The sequence below is a fragment of the Saccoglossus kowalevskii genome, chromosome 11, assembly GCF_978046115.1.
Source record: "Saccoglossus kowalevskii chromosome 11, keSacKowa6.1, whole genome shotgun sequence".
In the NCBI taxonomy this organism is placed as follows: Eukaryota; Metazoa; Hemichordata; class Enteropneusta; family Harrimaniidae; genus Saccoglossus; species Saccoglossus kowalevskii.
The window spans coordinates 4,285,935-4,305,725 of NC_140651.1; the positions used below are offsets into that span (position 1 = coordinate 4,285,935).

The 19,791-nt window shown below is 36.1% G+C and overlaps 1 long non-coding RNA gene across 1 annotated transcript; it reads right to left on the reverse strand.

The window, feature by feature from the left end:
* Positions 1-1,420: 1,420 nt before the first annotated feature.
* On the reverse strand, positions 1,421-6,947 carry LOC102802606 (uncharacterized). The gene is made up of 3 exons (XR_438133.3): positions 6,864-6,947; positions 5,147-5,189; positions 1,421-2,013 (listed from the first exon to the last, which is right to left on the reverse strand). It is a non-coding gene; the product is annotated as an uncharacterized LOC102802606 (long non-coding RNA).
* Between the last annotated feature and the right edge of the window lie 12,844 nt (positions 6,948-19,791).

Here is a 19,791-nt window from a genome sequence, read left to right on the forward strand (position 1 = left end):
ATTTAGACTTTATAATCAGTTTATTAATCAGTGTGTTTTACTCTTTTGATTTATATCTGTTATTAGTATTGTATTTAACCTGTATGACGATGAGTAGAGGACGGTATCTTTGATTTGTGAACGTGCAATGCCGGGAGGCATAATCTCAGTTTGGGTGAAGGGATGTGTCATGAATTTGTTTTCGCGTATCTGTTAATCGACTTAATTAGCTGATTACTAGCGAATTGCTGTGTTATGTCTGTCATCGTTTAGGCCTATTTGAAGTTTTGGACGGAACTTGGCTCAGTGATTTGGAACTAATTACGAGATAACCGTCGCTATTTGGGCTATTATTTCTGACAGTTGGTATTCGTAGTTATTAATGTAGTGAACGATTAATCAAAAGATATGACGTGTTCAGTACTTAGTGTGATTGGCTGTATGATTGAAGGTTACGCCTTAGAGTCTTTTTACTGCTTTGTAATTGGTTAAGGTTTTGAAAATGAATAAAGTTGTTTTAGTTGGTCTTGGCAAGTACTCCACGAGAGACGCAGTCCAGTCCTGGAGAGTCTTAGGGCGAGTCCTAGAGAGTCTTGGATCAGCCTTGCGAGAGTCTTGGGGATCTTTTCCCCAGGGCGCTGTGTCTTATAGAGTGCTTGACTGATCGACTAAGACGAGAGTTGAAACGTATTTCGTTGTGTGTGTCTTATTTGACTGTAAAGCTTAAGTGACGTTCTCGATCCCGCACCTCAAGGGGGCGCGATATAGAGACGAGACGAGATTCCCCCCTGACCCAGAGGAAAAGAATTTACCCCGTGATATTGCCCATAAATTATAATCATATGTGTACATTCCATTAAATTCTAACCATGTATGTATATCATTATGATTCAGTGTGTATTTTACCATAAATTATACCCCCGTGTATATATCATACTAAATTATATCCCAGTTTGTTTATCTCCGTACATGAAGCACAATTATTGAAACAAAGGTGGTCAGATTTAAAAGGATTCAATGCTTTAATTATTACAATACATTTCGTAAAAGGTTATGGAATAAACATATTTTACCCAATATTATCATGGTACAGTCATTGTAGATATATTATAATGTACACTTACCATATGCGTTATAGAATAAGTATATGAAAATTGGGACACTTCCTGTTACATGTGGCGTATGCTAATTTAATATTCATTGTTTATTATCTTGACATGTAGGTTAATACTTTCCGTATTAATTTAAAATGTATAGAAGACAACAAAATAATCAATGTGCAAATATTACACGTTTGCTTCAATACAACTATTTTTTTCTCAGTGACATATATCATGGATCAATTCACGACATACCCATACTGTACAATATGTACACACATGTGCCTTTGTGTTATGCAACATGAAAATGTTGTAGAAAAGAGGTGTTAAGACAGTTAGTGTTAAGACATATTGGAACAATTGTTTATTAAACTATTTCAAAGTACAGCCACTGTAATAGAACTTCGCTTGTTGTAAACCCTGACCTATAAATAGCTACTTTAATTTATGATTCCCATTGTGATTAGCCTATGTTTGCTATCACGTTTTGACAAGCAGTCGAAGATATCCTAGCTCCGTGAATTTATCAATACACACATATCTGGAAGAATGTTGCAATCAGACAACTCTATGTAAATGTACTATTGTGTAAATGGCATACTATATCTGTCCCTTTAAGTTTTTATCGATGATAAAGGATGGGTAAGGTAATTCAGAGGTATTCTGCAGGTGTACTGCCCATTTTCTGTGGTTTCTGAGATCAGCCATTTTTTCGCATTATCTCTTCACAGTAATCTTGCCATCTGTACGTTGCTAATGGTACAGCTTTGGGTGAATTTTCACACACGGTAAGGCAGCGTCGTCCATTAAAGTGAGAATCTTGCGAAGTCCTGGCACACCGGGAACACAGCGCCATACATTGGTGGGGTAGGTTGTTTGCAGTCACTATAGTGACAGTCATCACAATGAGAAGAATGGTGATTCTTGTAGTCATCTGCAAATAAAAACCATTACAAATATATAATCGATGTACAATGTATAATGTTGTTTTACTTTTTGTGTATCATTTGGCAGTGTGGCGATTTACAATCAAAGGCAGCGCTGAAGCTGTAGCAATGGCAGAGAAGAAAGCACAATCAAAGAAAGATTGTTGCAGAGAGACAATATTTTTGACATGAAACGTGCGCGTGCTGATATAACCAATTGAAATTGGCGAGCAAAGAACAAAAACTGGATTCCGTCTATTGTTCTAAGCCGTCAGTGTTCATGAAAAAACAATTATTATAAGCAACCCATTACAGAAATAGTAATACAGGGCGCATAGTTGTTACAACTCATGAACCAAAACAGTGAGTTTACTCAACAATGCGCGCAAATTGCAGGGAATAATCATGTTTTATCAATATGAAAACTGGTTTTATCAGTAAGAAAACATGTTTTACCAGTAAGAAAACAGGTTAGCAAGCACACAAAATATTCTTTTCCAGTCACCAAAATTCTTCAGAACAGGTCATGGCTTCGGTGATTCTAAACTAAGTTGTCATAGATGGCTTAGTCCAGTACAACAGTGGTCTTGAAATTGTAATTGAATTCATACCTAAAGAGAACCGTTTTACCTACTAATGGTGTAAATTACTTAGTATACCAATATTTGCACATGCCACCAAAATTAGCAGTTGAAGGGCGGATATGCATACATTTTCCTTCTGTTTGGGTAGTCATCCGCACGTGTTTAGAGATGTTTCGAGTAGTTATGTCGCTGCTTTGATATACATCCTATTACTTATAGCGCGGCTTGTTGTAATGTTGTATAAAAGTATTCTTTTATCAAGGAGCTTCCAATAACAATACGCAAACCATTTTGTGGTGCCGATAAACGTAGCGAAATCACACCTGATCAATTAGAAATATCATACCAAAACATGTATTGTATGACATAAGTCGTATAGAGCAATTTTCAAGAGGAAAACACATGAATGAGTAAGAGAAAGAATAACTACGAGAAAGATATATTGATCTCAGGCTATACATAACGTGATGTCAGTTGTTCAAAAATGAGCACATATGGCACCCGCCATACATAATCAATGGTTTCTGTTTGAAACCTAAAGTATACACGAGACAAGTAGCATTGACTGAATCGTATTGTATTTGACAAGGAACCTTTTGAATATCAAGGCTAGCCGTTCTCTGTCACATCCTTGTTTAATGGTTTAGATGAATAGAGACGATAGCCTTTTGGAAAGTTGGCATATGTACTGAAATAGTGAATAAGTTGGGAAATATATACCCAGTAGATAGGACACTATGCTATCGCTGTACATGTATGGAAAAATTATAATACTGAAATTAAATTCATCTCTTTTGTCATAAAGTAGGAAATTCAAATTCTAGGCACAGACGTATGACGCATAAGAAACCGATTTCTCAAGTTCAGCTGTATATATTATTAGAAAATAACAATTAAATTATTGATGGAAAGTATATCAGAATATTGATGATGTCATCTTCGGTGTAGAAACGTATTGTGTTTTAATAAAAGTGGTTCCAGTTGCTATAAAACATATGATATGATTCCACTTACATTGTTATAGCGGGAGGGGCGTCACCTGCAACGATAACAACACACGCTAAAACGCAAATGCTCATGGGTAGACTTTTGTTCGTAAACAATGACACGCTATGGCCATATGACGCATGCGCAGGTGACGACTCTCCTGCTTTAACAATGTAAGTAGAATCACATATGTTTTATAGCAACTGGAACCATTTTTAAAATATTCTTGTTGTACTATCTGATTTAACGGTATATAATGTAGAAAAAATTAAAATAATTGAATCACATTTAAATTGTTTCAAAAGTTCTTTGAATTTGTTCAATATATCACTTTTGAATTATACCACTTCTACAAAAGACGATATTTGAGAGCTCCTTAATTGATACTAGACAAAGTAGATTTTAATATTTTAAACAACTTTTTGGTTTTACATTTAATTGACATAGGAATAATTATATAACATAATTTAATTTAGTTTGTCGGTATAGATTTAATGCTCACGTGCTCATGTGTTTTTAGAGAGATTACACAATTGATTTATCGATACTCCCCAGCTGCAAAACATCATACAAACCTATTTATCAAATTCAGTGAAACCAATATGTATCCCAAATGACTTTTGAGAATTTTTTCAAGTTAAAAAAATACTAGTTCATACAATTAAATGACATCACAATTGAAATAAACACTAAAAATTAAAATCAATAAGACATTTTTGAAATATTTACTTGTATTATTTACTAGTCGCTGGATTTTTTTATTTATTTATTTATTTAGTTATTTCTTTAGAAACGTGTCACTGTAGAATAATATGGGTAGGATTAATTACCATCCAACGACTTTCACAGCTGAGGTCGCGTTTACTTCTCAACTGTTTCAGGATTATTTTCACACAATTGGATTTAGTGCATAAATCCACTGTAATATATTAAAAAGTGAGTCTAATTACTCAAAACAGAGAACCACACTTTCTCCAGAAGCAATACTTGCGTTATTTTTATAACTTGGTTTCCCTTTGTCAGAAAAGCGTTTGGCGTCACACGTTTGTATTACGCCTGTGTCTATGGGAGGAACAATGGCTCTTCTGTGTCGATAAGAATCTTAACGTCAGAAAATAATAAATTTTAAGACACCAAATGTATCAGAAATAACTAAAATACCATTACAAAGACCGACACAAGAAGAGCTATGAACTCAAATATAGTGTACATGTTACATTTTATATTTATAAGTTTATCTCTAGCACAATTACCACAGTCGGGCTGCAGCCAATTGCAAATGTGCCGTTCTGTGAGCAAAATAATGTATCTGGTTGCAGTAACAGGACAATTTCCCCTGAACAAATTATATTATATTTCATTTATTCTATTTTGATTTCAACCAAAACTGTTATGCATATTTTGTTTACATTAGTACATGAAATAATAAAAAAACACTACTGGTAACATTGTAGTTTCATTACATTAGTATTGTTAGAAACTCACATGCATGGAAATTATGAATAACGTATTGTGATAAATAGATATTGTGTACTGTATATCAGAAAGTGAAATGTAAGGGAGTACTCACGTTTTGACGAACAGTCTGCACGATCTTGTCTCTAATCAATATCCTGTAAAATATAGGGTCAATTTCACGTGTTATTACTCGACACAATTTATCGTGTTCTGTTTGTTTTTCACAAGATTGATGAGATAAATAAGAGCACGATTTTTAATTACATTTGATAATTATTAGAGTGATTCATCTTGGAAAACGTCCATGTATTTGAATACAGTGGTGTATTTACAATTGAAAAAAAAATTACTAAACATGGTAAAGATTACCAGAAACAATGCCATTTTTACTACCCCTACCCCCCAATTAGAGCTTTTTGGGGGGTAATTTTTCAGACCAAATGTCTTTACAACAGAGTCAATAAGTTATGTTCACTGTCAACAGCTATAGGTTGTCGTTTATAACTAAATATATACGATTTCGTTGCATAGCGCAAATGTGTCAAACAATATTTCTGTAATCGTCTTAACTTTTGCGGTCAGATCATTAACTGACACAAATACTTGCACTAATCTGTTTATTGATAGAAATTACAATACGTGGTTAATTGCATGAAATAGAATACATTGATTTTCAAAGAAAATATACCAAAAAATTAAGAAATGTGAGTAAAATATGTGAAATAAATATTTTCAGACTTGTTGACTTGTTTTCACGCGTAGATAGAGTGACACCCATGGTCGTCGTTTCGATCTTTCGTAATCCTTACACCACCTGTTGCCAAAACCATTCACGAAATAAACACAATATAACACGATGACAGTAACACTCTAACCGAAAAAGTAGTTTATTATTATTGTTATACCACCTAATATTACAACTGTCAGTATCACAAGTTTATTAAAGCATTATAGTATTGTATTCCAACAATAGAGTTTATCCTATAAATGATTTTCATTTATATGATTACTATATTTAACACATGGATGAATATCTGGTCCTCTTCAAGTTCGTTTTAAAAAACACAGCATACTGCTATAGTATTTGATATTTTTGAACGGTCACACTGAGCAGTTCAGTGTAAGCGGCCCCTGAACAACTGCAAACAATAATTAGGACGGTTAATATATAGATAAAAAAATTCCTTTGTGCAATTGGCTTCGTTCGTGCGTGGGAATGTCAGTTCTGATTCATATTAAATGTTTGTACCATGTTAGGAACGCAAAGTAATTGAAAGGTCATGTTTTTTTAATAAAACGAAACAAACACTGTTTTGTCATTTCATTTGCAACAGATACACATGATCTCACGTAAATTAATATAGTATCAATGCGTAGTAGTTTCGTGTGAACATTACACGTTGTATTGATGTGATGTATGGTTCTACGATCATGATATCGATAATACCAAATAAAAACAATATACTTTCAAAAAGAAAGATACGATCAGAATACAATTAAAAAAGAATTTATATACTCTCTAGATACCGGAAATGTGTTGCGTTCGTTCTAGCGCCTTGGAGTAAATAAAATTATAAACGTTCAAACCGCCAAGGCAAATTCTCCCTAACTCGACGATATGTGTGTTTGTTATAAACATTTAACATTAAAATTAAAATGAATAATTAAATGTTTCGTTTTTGTTTGTTTTAGCTCTCTTTATATTAAAAACACGCCATATTTATTTTAGTAATTCCGTTTAACTGAAAAATAGATACTCTTTACAAGGAAAGAGGTAGTCAAATACTTGTGTTCCGGTACAATGACTATCAATTACAGTGCATACCAACCTTAACGGAAGTGTTGTTTCTCCTCTCCGATCACCACGCCAATAACAATAATAGCTGAACTGATTTTAATGAAACGCCGCTAATCCTTGCATTTATATACGTCATGACAGCTGTGTCAAATTGAATAAAGTATGCTGATATTAACATGTATCAGCTGTGCATACTGTGCTGTGCACTGCTCTTCATATATGCACGCACGTAATCAGATACATAAAGAACTTGGTACCTGATAATGAATTAACGTTTCTTTAATTTAAAATTGTATATGCCAATTATATTAATCGATAAACACATTATAAAATTTAGTACAAGCATGTTTTACTGTATATCCAATAAGATAGGCGCTGTATTTGTTTGCATGTATGTAAGAGTTTGTATTTAACTAACAACTTATTCGATGTATTTAAAATGCCAGATTCCTGGTGCGTGTAATACTCTACTTGTCAGCAACTTGTTGGTTTCAGAACGCGAATTTCTGTAAAACTGTGCCGAACTGTATGTCAAATTAAACATTCAGCCGCCAAGTCATGGTGTGACAAATATTTATTTAGCCGAGTATTAACACGACAGGATATGAACTAGAATAAATCAAACCTGAATTTGATAAGTAATTATGCAAAACGTAACGTCACGCTAAGCCCCGCAACAATTTTACTTAAAATATGTCAGACACCATGCACAGTGTGTGCTTTGTAGTCGACATCAGTCATGGCATTTATACTGCCTGACCTCATATTTATTCAATTTCTCGTGAAGACATTTAAATAAGTCGTATGTGGACATAAGAGTGTATTTTAGCTCAATAATTGCATGGCATGCATGATGTAATACAGAACAGATCAAAATACATATCTCATATATACTGTCGAACATTTTCTCATTCTACGCGCTGTCTGAAGGTTGTCTGTCTGAGAGCAAACAAAGTAGTTCTTTTAGGAGTACCGTTTTAGCAAAAATAAACACTATTCAGAAGTATGATATTTTCCCCTTGGGTACACGAATATACTTGCCGAGGGGAATGAAATTTGAACAACAGTAATGGTACTTTTAGGCATCCACTTATTTTGACTAAAACTAATTTGCATATCACCCATGCAATATTGTTTTCGGTATTTTCACAGTCGATATGCAAATGAACATATTATTTCCATTGGCTACCGAACTAGTTTTATTTTGTAAACGCATTTTCGTCTGCTATTTTTGTCCGGTTCAAATCGTTCAGCAACATTTTTGGCATGTTAGATGTACATCACATGGAATACTGCGATTGGGAGAACTTGATGTATGTTGATCACCTGGAAACTGAGTTTTATAAACATTGAAGAGCTCTCGGAAGATCCACCCGCCGTAAAATCAGCGATTACTATGGAGCCATCAACCATCAACCATCAACTTTGAGATACCAGGAAGTTTCTGCTGGTGACGCTGCGGCGTTACTCAGTTTCAAATAAAGATTACCAACGCCAAATGAGCAACGTTTTGACCGGTAACCAAGACTCATTCAATCCACGACCAGCAAGCAACATCACAAACGAAGTTGTAGCATGCAGCTCAGCGACGACCGCTGTCGAAGAGAGTCATCCTGTCAGTGGAGTACTGCAGTTCTATGGTGAGGCTTTTAACTTCAACATAAACTGTGTATCATAGTTCAAGTTCTGGTTCTGTCGTGTCGCTTCGCTCGTGAATGTACGACCGCAGGATACATCGCATCACTCGTGAAAATAACTTCCATACGCAACGAAAGCCACGAAGAGGGTGTGGGGTTCTGTCATCTTATTTAATTCATAAATTGTAGGAAACCCGGTCATAGTATGCATTGACGTATTTGTTTATGACTAAACGATAGTAATGCTAAAATGGATAGTAAACTTGATGTATAAAGTAAAATGAACACCCAGCCATTTAAAAAAAGCAACACTTTTATTCACTATTTTTCGTATTTGCTGCCATATTGAAAACCAAAAGTTTTTAATCTCCATAAAATCAATCATGCCTTATTACATGCAGCTATTGTATCACTCCGCATCGTATATTCATATCAATCGTTATTAATATGACAACTCATTCTCATTTGAGAATTATTTGTTATAATTATATTGATAACTCCAATTGTTATGGACGAATTTTCATCAACTTTAGAAGAGATTTCCATTCGAAAAAAAAAACCCACATTCGACTTAGATTTAGGGAGAGATTTCGATCCGGTGAACACAATTTTGAGGATTCAGATTGAGTACCTTCTAATTAGTATATGTGATTGTGACGACGTGAATGTCGACGTATGTATAAGTGTTGTTCACTTCATCAATGAATTGCACTTTCGTCTGTGTAATGCACTTGGACTTTCAATGTACCTTCAGATACTTTCAAACTTCAAAGGCATACCAACTTTTAAAATACATGAGTACATCTTGGAACTACCTTAGACAGTTATTTGACGGGGCCTGTAGAATATCAAGATTGGACTGAATACAATGTCTAATTGTTTAATTGTTCTCATATGATAATTATTAATTGATATTTATAATAATCAATCACATGATGTATGATATAAGGAAAGTTCTAAAAGACTAGCCTCGATTTCGAACACATACTAATTGGAGAACACTTGTGCCAATTTCCAATGTGAATACTCATTGAATCGATCAAATCAGGCAAAAATACAAATTTGTTTCTGTTTAATAATTTTGACACATGATATTCCATCTACAAGTGTGCACGTGATTTATAGCATTTTCCCTCAGATTAAATTATACATAGTTCATGACTCACTATTAAAGATTCGCCTTCAGGTGACAAGCCCTGTGCGCTTCAATAAAGTAGGAAAGGCGCAAACCTAGAAACTGTCGGACATTAAAGTAGAAGGTCTGATGTTTATTTTTAAATAATAGCTAATTAAGCACTGCATTATAACAAAATGTGTATTAAATTATCTCAGTAATAATTTTGTTTCGAGCTAGCAACTTTGCATATCGTTCAAACAAAATCTGTACCCCCATTTTAATAAAACTGTATATTGTAAACGTAATAAATAACCTAAGACTAATATTAGTCATGGTGCCAGTGTGTGATATTGACGTGGCAGCGATTTATATCATTTATTACACAGTTGTCAATTACACATTTGTGATCTAACCTGGATCCGTTCACAACATTATTTGTGAATGAAACTTTCGGTTAGTTGAAATGATCATTTCAGTGAATGACATTTTACTCTACACCTCCGTATAATATTGTCATATAGCCAGCAGTGTTGGTTATTTAATATAGATTAAATACAGTATGACGTTATTTCTACTTAATTGTGATTAATGCAACCATTAATGTGACAGTTCACCCCTGTTATTACAAACGTCAACACAGACTGACGTTTGAGTAATTCATCCTAATGTCATTCCAAATTTAAGCTATTCCAGTTCCAATGTGTGTATGCATATTGCCTTCATTTGTGGTTGCTGTCTAGTAACGTCGGTCCCTCTTCCCACCACTCGATTCACTTCCACTTCGAAATTGAACACCTTTGCAATTTATGAGTGATACATTTCGAAAAATGAAGACACTAGTCACAATATAAATAACGATAAGGCACAGCCGAAGGCACAGGTATATGTCACAGGTGCTGCATACTTAACCTTACTAATCCCTATATAGCATTGTATTAATATGTCTTTTTATAATAAAATAGATTAATCATTAAAAAAGACTGAATAGAATTTAAATACTTCATCTACTCAACGAATCGGACAATGGACCTATATGACAATGATGAAGTATCCTTCAAAATAATGGTGTTTTCATGGCAACTACCTCGTCTAATAAGTCATACAAAATCGTCTTGTTATGTTATTTAGCAATAAATAGTGATTGGGCATGTTCCCGTTTCCTTGGTAACGATATATAAATCTCTACTAAACTCGTTTGTTCTCGTCTCAAGAACAATTCGATCATAACATTTTGATTTATAAATAAACAAAATCAGTCCAACTGGCCTTTTGTCAATTGTCAAGATTACCTCTTGACAATTTCATCAAAAATCGAATGACCCCGCTGACAGAAATAATACACTTGCGCTAAATGGGAATTATAGAGAAGGAAAGAAATCTACAAAACCGGAAATATTTAAACTAGAAATTATGACTCGCAGATATCCCGAACTTTCAGTTCAATTAAAAGAGATCTCGTTTATAATTTCTTTTTCCAATGGACGCACACACAAAGTATCATATTGTATAGCGCCACCACCGATCGTATTACCGTCTAACAATTACAGCTGACCATAGACCTAAGATGTTGAAGTAATTACGTGTATTTCCTGTATTAAATATTTTCCCCGTTCCCTGTGGCAAGTTTTTCATGAAACAAATTTCTGCTTTATAAATTCTATATTTCATTTCATTAAGCGCAATTTTATTTTCGTTTAGGTTTAGGTTTCATTTACAGCCTACCTGTGGTGGCGCTCTCTGGCATTATTCGTTTGATAATCGTCATGAGTTTGGAAAGGTGTCAGGTATGATGTGAAACGAATAATACACATTACAATGTCATTTCCTTGGTATAACCATACTTCGTCTCCGATGTGAAACGAATACATACACATAACAATGTCATTTCTTTGGTGTAACCATACTTCGTATCCGATGTGAAACGAATAATACACATTACAATGTCATTTCCTTGGTATAACCATACTTCGTCTCCGATGTGAAACGAATACATACACATAACAATGTCATTTCCTTGGTATAACCATACTTCGTATCCGATGTGAAACGAATAATACACATTACAATGTCATTTCCTTGGTATAACCATACTTCGTCTCCGATGTGAAACGAATACATACACATTACAATGTCATTTCCTTGGTATAACCATACTTCGTCTCCGATGTGAAACGAATACACACACATAACAATGTCATTTTTTTGGTGTAACCATACTTCGTATCCGATGTGAAACGAATAAATACACATTACAATGTCATTTCCTTGGTGTAACCATACTTCGTATCCGATGTGAAACGAATAAATACACATTACAATGTCATTTTCTTGGTGTAACCATACACACACGAAATTTACATTCGACCTCACACACGTTATTTCTAAAAACACACATGTCATTTTTAAACACACGTCATTTTTTAAACACACATAATTTTTAATACGCACACGTCATTTTTCAAACACACATACATTTTAAAACACATACGTCTTTTTTAAACACACATGCCATTTAAAATACACACATCGTTTTTTAATGCACATACGTTTAATGCTCATACCATTAAAAAGCACAGTCACGCCGTTTTTAAAATGCATGCATCATTTTGAAACACACACGCCAAGGCCTCCAATACGTACATAAGTTTGAATTATTAGTCCGTTTTATTCTAGTATACACAAAATAATAAATTTACATTCCGCGCCTAGTACTTTCCAAACTACATACGTTAACAAAACGTTTTTTCTTCCCAGTTTTAATGTGCGCCATTTTACTACAATAACATTATCTTGCAAAACATAGTTCGCGATAAAATGATTCGTATTTACGTTTTTAATAAAGTCTGACATTATTAAATAGTTCGGATGTCACATACGTTTCTTTAACACTTTTTGTAGTACATTTTCAGATGTAACAACTACGGGGAAATGACCGTGCGTAGTGAGGTGATTGACCACAAAATTAAAGGCTGCCTGTGGCAGAGGTACTACAAGAAGGTGTCCTACTTGCCATTCACAAAGGGCGCCGGGAACCAGGGAATCTCCTTCGCAGCATTGCAGGAAATGGATGTTCACACGATCCCTAGAGGGCGCTGCCACGTACCGCTGTGGCCTGTGTACAAAGTTTCGCCAGTCTACGCGTTGCCAGGTAGCATTTATCAGCATAGTTTTCGGTTCCTTTCTTAAGTTTTATTTCAGAGGTTGCAATCAAGCAGAATATTTTCGTAGTTAAAATAACAACATTATTTGTTTATCTCGGGTTTTTATTTCTGTTTTTTTTCTGCAGTATTAGTCCTTCCCAACAGTATTAGTCCTTCTGGAAACTGTACAGCAAATCCCAGATTTTCATTATTTATTGTTCATAGTTTATAAATTTCAGTTTGTATTGTTCATAATTATTTACATTAATAAAACAGTTCTTCGTTTTAAAACCATTTCTAGTTAATATGATTGTGTCCATGACAGCCACCCCCTCCACACACACAATAACACAGGGTGATATGTACGGTTACGTGTGAGTATGGTTCATGGATTAATAGGCCACTCCTTTGCTTCAATTCCAACTATATATCTGGAAATACTGTCTATAATTCATATTTCGATATCCCGTGATGTCCCGATTGCCTGTCTGGTAATTATAACTACTATTTCGCAAACTTTGCCAAGACTTGCTTCTACCAGTCATTTGAGTCAACTCTCACATTATCTTTCAGAAGTGAAGGTTAATGCAGATATAATGTAAATTACACAGAGGTGACACTACAATAAATTCCCCTTTACGTTACCTTCTAAACCTTCTATTCCCTTCCAGGCACTAACCATCATGCTTATCTGTTATGTAGCGCCACATTAAAATATCCCATGAATATTAGCTGATGGGTAAATCACATTATTACCCAAGACTACATACAGGATACGCGAAGACATGCCCATGAATATTAGCTGATGGGTAAATCACACTATTACCCAAGACTACATACAGGATACGCGAAGACATACCCATGAATATTAGCTGATGGGTAAATCACACTATTACCCAAGACTACATACAGGATATGCGAAGACATACCCATGAATATTAGCTGATGGGTAAATCACACTATTACCCAAGACCACATACAGGATACGTGAAGACATACCCATGAATATTAGCTGATGGGTAAATCACACTATTACCCAAGACTACATACAGGGTACGCGAAGGCATACCCATGAATATTAGCTGATGGGTAATTCACACTAATACCCAAGACTACATACAGGATACGCGAAGAAATACCCATGAATATTAGCTGATGGGTAAATCACACTATTACCCAAGACTACATACAGGATACGCGAAGACATACCCATGAATATTAGCTCATGGGTAATTCACACTATTACCCAAGACTACATACAGGATACGCGAAGGCATACCCATGAATATTAGCTGATGGGTAAATCACACTATTACCCAAGACTACATACAGGATACGCGAATACATGAATATTAGCTGATGGGTAAATCACACTATTACCCAAGACTACATACAGGATACGCGAAGACATACCCATGAATATTAGCTGATGAGTAAATCACACTATTAACCAAGGCTACATACAGGATACGCGAAGACATACCCACGAATATTAGCTGATGGGTAAATCACACTATTACCCAAGACTACATACAGGATACGCGAAGACATACCCATGAATATAAGCTGATGGGTAAATCACACTATTACCCAAGACTACATATAGGATACGCGAAGACATACCCATGAATATTAGCTGATGGGTAAATCACACTATTAACCAAGGCTACATACAGGATACGCCAAGACATACCCACGAATATTAGCTGATGGGTAAATCACACTATTACCCAAGACTACATAAAGGATACGCGAAGACATACCCATGAATATAAGCTGATGGGTAAATCACACTATTACCCAAGACTACATATAGGATACGCGAAGACATACCCATGAATATTAGCTGATGGGTAAATCACGCTATTACCCAAAGCTACATACAGGATACGCGAAGACATACGCCATGAATATTAGCTGATGGGTAAATCACACTATTACCCAAGGCTACATACAGGATACGCGAAGACATACCCATGAATATCAGCTGATGGGTAATTCACACTATTACCCAAGACTACATACAGGATACGTGAAGAGATACCCCATGAACATTAGCTGATGGGTAAGTCACACTATTACCAAAGACTACATACAGGATACGCGAAGACATACCACATGAATATTAGCTGATGGGTAAATCACACTATTACGCAAGACTACATACAGGATACGTGAAGACATACCCCATGAATATTAGCTGATGGGTAAATCACACTATTACCCAAGACTACATACAGGATACGTGAAGACATACCCATGAATATTTGCTGATGGGTAAATCACATTATTACCCAAGACTACATACAGGATACGCGAAGACACACGCCATGAATATTAGCTGATGGGTAAATCACACTATTACCCAAGACTACATACAGGATACTTGAAGACATACCCATGAATATTAGCTGATGGGTAAATCACACTATTACCCAAGGCTACATACATGATACGTGAAGACATACCCATGAATATTAGCTGATGGGTAAATCACACTATTACCCAAGACTACATACAGGATACGCGTAGACATACCCATGAATATTAGCTGATGGGTAAATCATACTATTACCCAAGACTACATACAGGATACGCGAAGACATGAATATTAGCTGATGGGTAAATCACGCTATTACCCAAGACTACATACAGGATACTTGAAGACATACCCATGAATATTAGCTGATGAGTAAATCACACTATTACCGAAGGCTACATACAGGATACGCGAAGACATACCCCATGAATATTAGGTGATGGGTAAATCACACTATTACCCAAGACTACATACAGGATACTTGAAGACATACTCATGAATATTAGCTGATGGGTAAATCACACTATTACCCAAGACTACATACAGGATACGCGAAGACATATCCCATGAATTATATTAGGTGATGTGTAAATTACACTATTACCCAAGACTACATACAGGATACTTGAAGACATACCCATGAATATTAGCTGATAGGTAAATCACACTATTACCCAAGGCTACATACAGGATACGCAAAGACATACGCCACGAATATTAGCTGATGGGTTAATTACACTATTACCCAAGGCTACATACAGGATACGCGAAGACATACGCCATGAATATTAGCTGATGAGTAAATCATACTATTACCCATGACTACATACAGGATACGCAAAGACACATGCCATGAATATTAGCTGATGGGTAAATCACACTATTACCCAAGACTACATACAGGATACATGAAGACATACCCATGAATATTAGCTGATGGGTAAATCACACTATTACCCAAGACTACATACAGGATACGCGAAGACATGCCCATGAATATTAGCTGATGGGTAAAGGCTACATACAGGATACGCGATGACATACCCATGAATATCAGCTGATGGGTAATTCACACTATTACCCAAGACTACATACAGGATACGCGAAGACATGAATATTAGCTGATGGGTAAATCACACTATTACCCAAGACTACATACAGGATACGCGAAGACATACCCATGACTATTAGCTGATGGGTGAATCACACTATTAACCAAGGCTACATACAGGATACGCGAAGACATACCCATGAATATTAGCTGATGGGTAAATCACACTATTACCCAAGACTACATACAGGATACGCGAAGACATACCCATGAATATAAGCTGATGGGTAAATCACACTATTACCCAAGACTACATATAGGATACGCGAAGACATACCCATGAATATTAGCTGATGGGTAAATCACGCTATTACCCAAAGCTACATACAGGATACGCGAAGACATACGCCATGAATATTAGCTGATGGGTAAATCACACTATTACCCAAGGCTACATACAGGATACGCGAAGACATACCCATGAATATCAGTTGATAGGTAATTCACACTATTACCCAAGACTACATACAGGATACGCGAAGAGATACCCCATGAACATTAGCTGATGGGAAGGTCACACTATTACCCAAGACTACATACAGGATACGTGAAGACATACCCATGAATATTAGCTGATGGGTAAATCACACTATTACCCAAGACTACATACAGGATATACGAAGACATACCCATGAATATTAGCTGATGGGTAAATCACACTATTACCCAAGACCACATACAGGATACGGGAAGACATACCCATGAATATTAGCTGATGGGTAATTCACACTATTACCCAAGACTACATACAGGATACGCGAAGACATACCCATGAATATTAGCTGATGGGTAAATCACACTATTACCCAAGACTACATACAGGATACGCGAAGACATACCCATGAATATTAGCTGATGGGTAATTCACACTATTACCCAAGACTACATACAGGATACGCGAAGGCATACCCATGAATATTAGCTGATGGGTAAATCACACTATTACCCAAGACTACATACAGGATACGCAAAGACATGAATATTAGCTGATGGGTAAATCACACTATTACCCAAGACTACATACAGGATACGTGAAGATATACCCATGAATATTATCTGATGGGTAAATCACACTATTAACCAAGGCTACATACAGGATACGCGAAGACATACCCATGAATATTAGCTGATGGGTAAATCACACTATTACGCAAGACTACATACAGGATACGCGAAGACATACCCATGAATATTAGCTGATGGGTAAATCACACTATTACCCAAGACTACATACAGGATACGTGAAGACATACCCCATGAATATTAGCTGATGGGTAAATCACACTATTACCCAAGGCTACATACAAGATACGCGAAGACATACCCATGAATATCAGCTGATGGGTAATTCACACTATTACCCAAGACTACATACAGGATACGCGAAGAGATACCCCATGAACATTAGCTGATGGGAAGGTCACACTATTACCCAAGACTACATACAGGATACGTGAAGACATACCCATGAATATTAGCTGATGGGTAAATCACACTATTACCCAAGACTACATACAGGATATGCGAAGACATACCCATGAATATTAGCTGATGGGTAAATCACACTATTACCCAAGACCACATACAGGATACGGGAAGACATACCCATGAATATTAGCTGATGGGTAATTCACACTATTACCCAAGACTACATACAGGATACGCGAAGACATACCCATGAATATTAGCTGATGGGTAAATCACACTATTAACCAAGGCTACATACAGGATACGCGAAGACATACCCATGAATATTAGCTGATGGGTAAATCACACTATTACGCAAGACTACATACAGGATACGCGAAGGCATACCCATGAATATTAGCTGATGGGTAAATCACACTATTACCCAAGACTACATACAGGATACGCAAAGGCATGAATATTAGCTGATGGGTAAATCACACTATTACCCAAGACTACATACAGGATACGTGAAGACATACCCATGAATATTAGCTGATGGGTAAATCACACTATTAACCAAGGCTACATACAGGATACGCGAAGACATACCCATGAATATTAGCTGATGGGTAAATCACACTATTACGCAAGACTACATACAGGATACGCGAAGACATACCCATGAATAAAAGCTGATGGGTAAATCACACTATTACCCAAGACTACATACAGGATACGCGAAGACATACCCCATGAATATTAGCTGATGGGTAAATCACACTATTACCCAAGACTACATACAGGATACGTGAAGACATACCCCATGAATATTAGCTGATGGGTAAATCACACTATTACCCAAGACTACATACAGGATACGTGAAGACATACACCATGAATATTAGCTGATGGGTAAATCACACTATTACCCAAGACTACATACAGGATATGCGAAGACATACCCATGAATATTAGCTGATGGGTAAATCACACTATTACCCAAGACCACATACAGGATACGGGAAGACATACCCATGAATATTAGCTGATGGGTAATTCACACTATTACCCAAGACTACATACAGGATACGCGAAGACATACCCATGAATATTAGCTGATGGGTAAATCACACTATTAACCAAGGCTACATACAGGATACGCGAAGACATACCCATGAATATTAGCTGATGGGTAAATCACACTATTACGCAAGACTACATACAGGATACGCGAAGGCATACCCATGAATATTAGCTGATGGGTAAATCACACTATTACCCAAGACTACATACAGGATACGCAAAGGCATGAATATTAGCTGATGGGTAAATCACACTATTACCCAAGACTACATACAGGATACGTGAAGACATACCCATGAATATTAGCTGATGGGTAAATCACACTATTAACCAAGGCTACATACAGGATACGCGAAGACATACCCATGAATATTAGCTGATGGGTAAATCACACTATTACGCAAGACTACATACAGGATACGCGAAGACATACCCATGAATAAAAGCTGATGGGTAAATCACACTATTACCCAAGACTACATACAGGATACGCGAAGACATACCCCATGAATATTAGCTGATGGGTAAATCACACTATTACCCAAGACTACATACAGGATACGTGAAGACATACCCCATGAATATTAGCTGATGGGTAAATCACACTATTACCCAAGACTACATACAGGATACGTGAAGACATACACCATGAATATTAGCTGATGGGTAAATCACACTATTACCCAAGACTACATACAGGATATGCGAAGACATACACATGAATATTAGCTGATGGGTAAATTACACTATTACCCAAGACCACATACAGGATACGTGAAGACATACCCATGAATATTAGCTGATGGGTAAATCACACTATTACCCAAGACTACATACAGGATACGCGAAGGCATACCCATGAATATTAGCTGATGGGTAATTCACACTATTACCCAAGACTACATACAGGATACGCGAAGACATACTCATGAATATTAGGTGATGGGTAAATCACACTATTACCCAAGACTACATACAGGATACTTGAAGACATACCCATGAATATTATCTGATGGGTAATTCACACTATTACCCAAGACTACATACAGGATACGCGAAGGCATACCCATGAATATTAGCTGATGGGTAAATCACACTATTACCCAAGACTACATACAGGATACGCGAAGACATGAATATT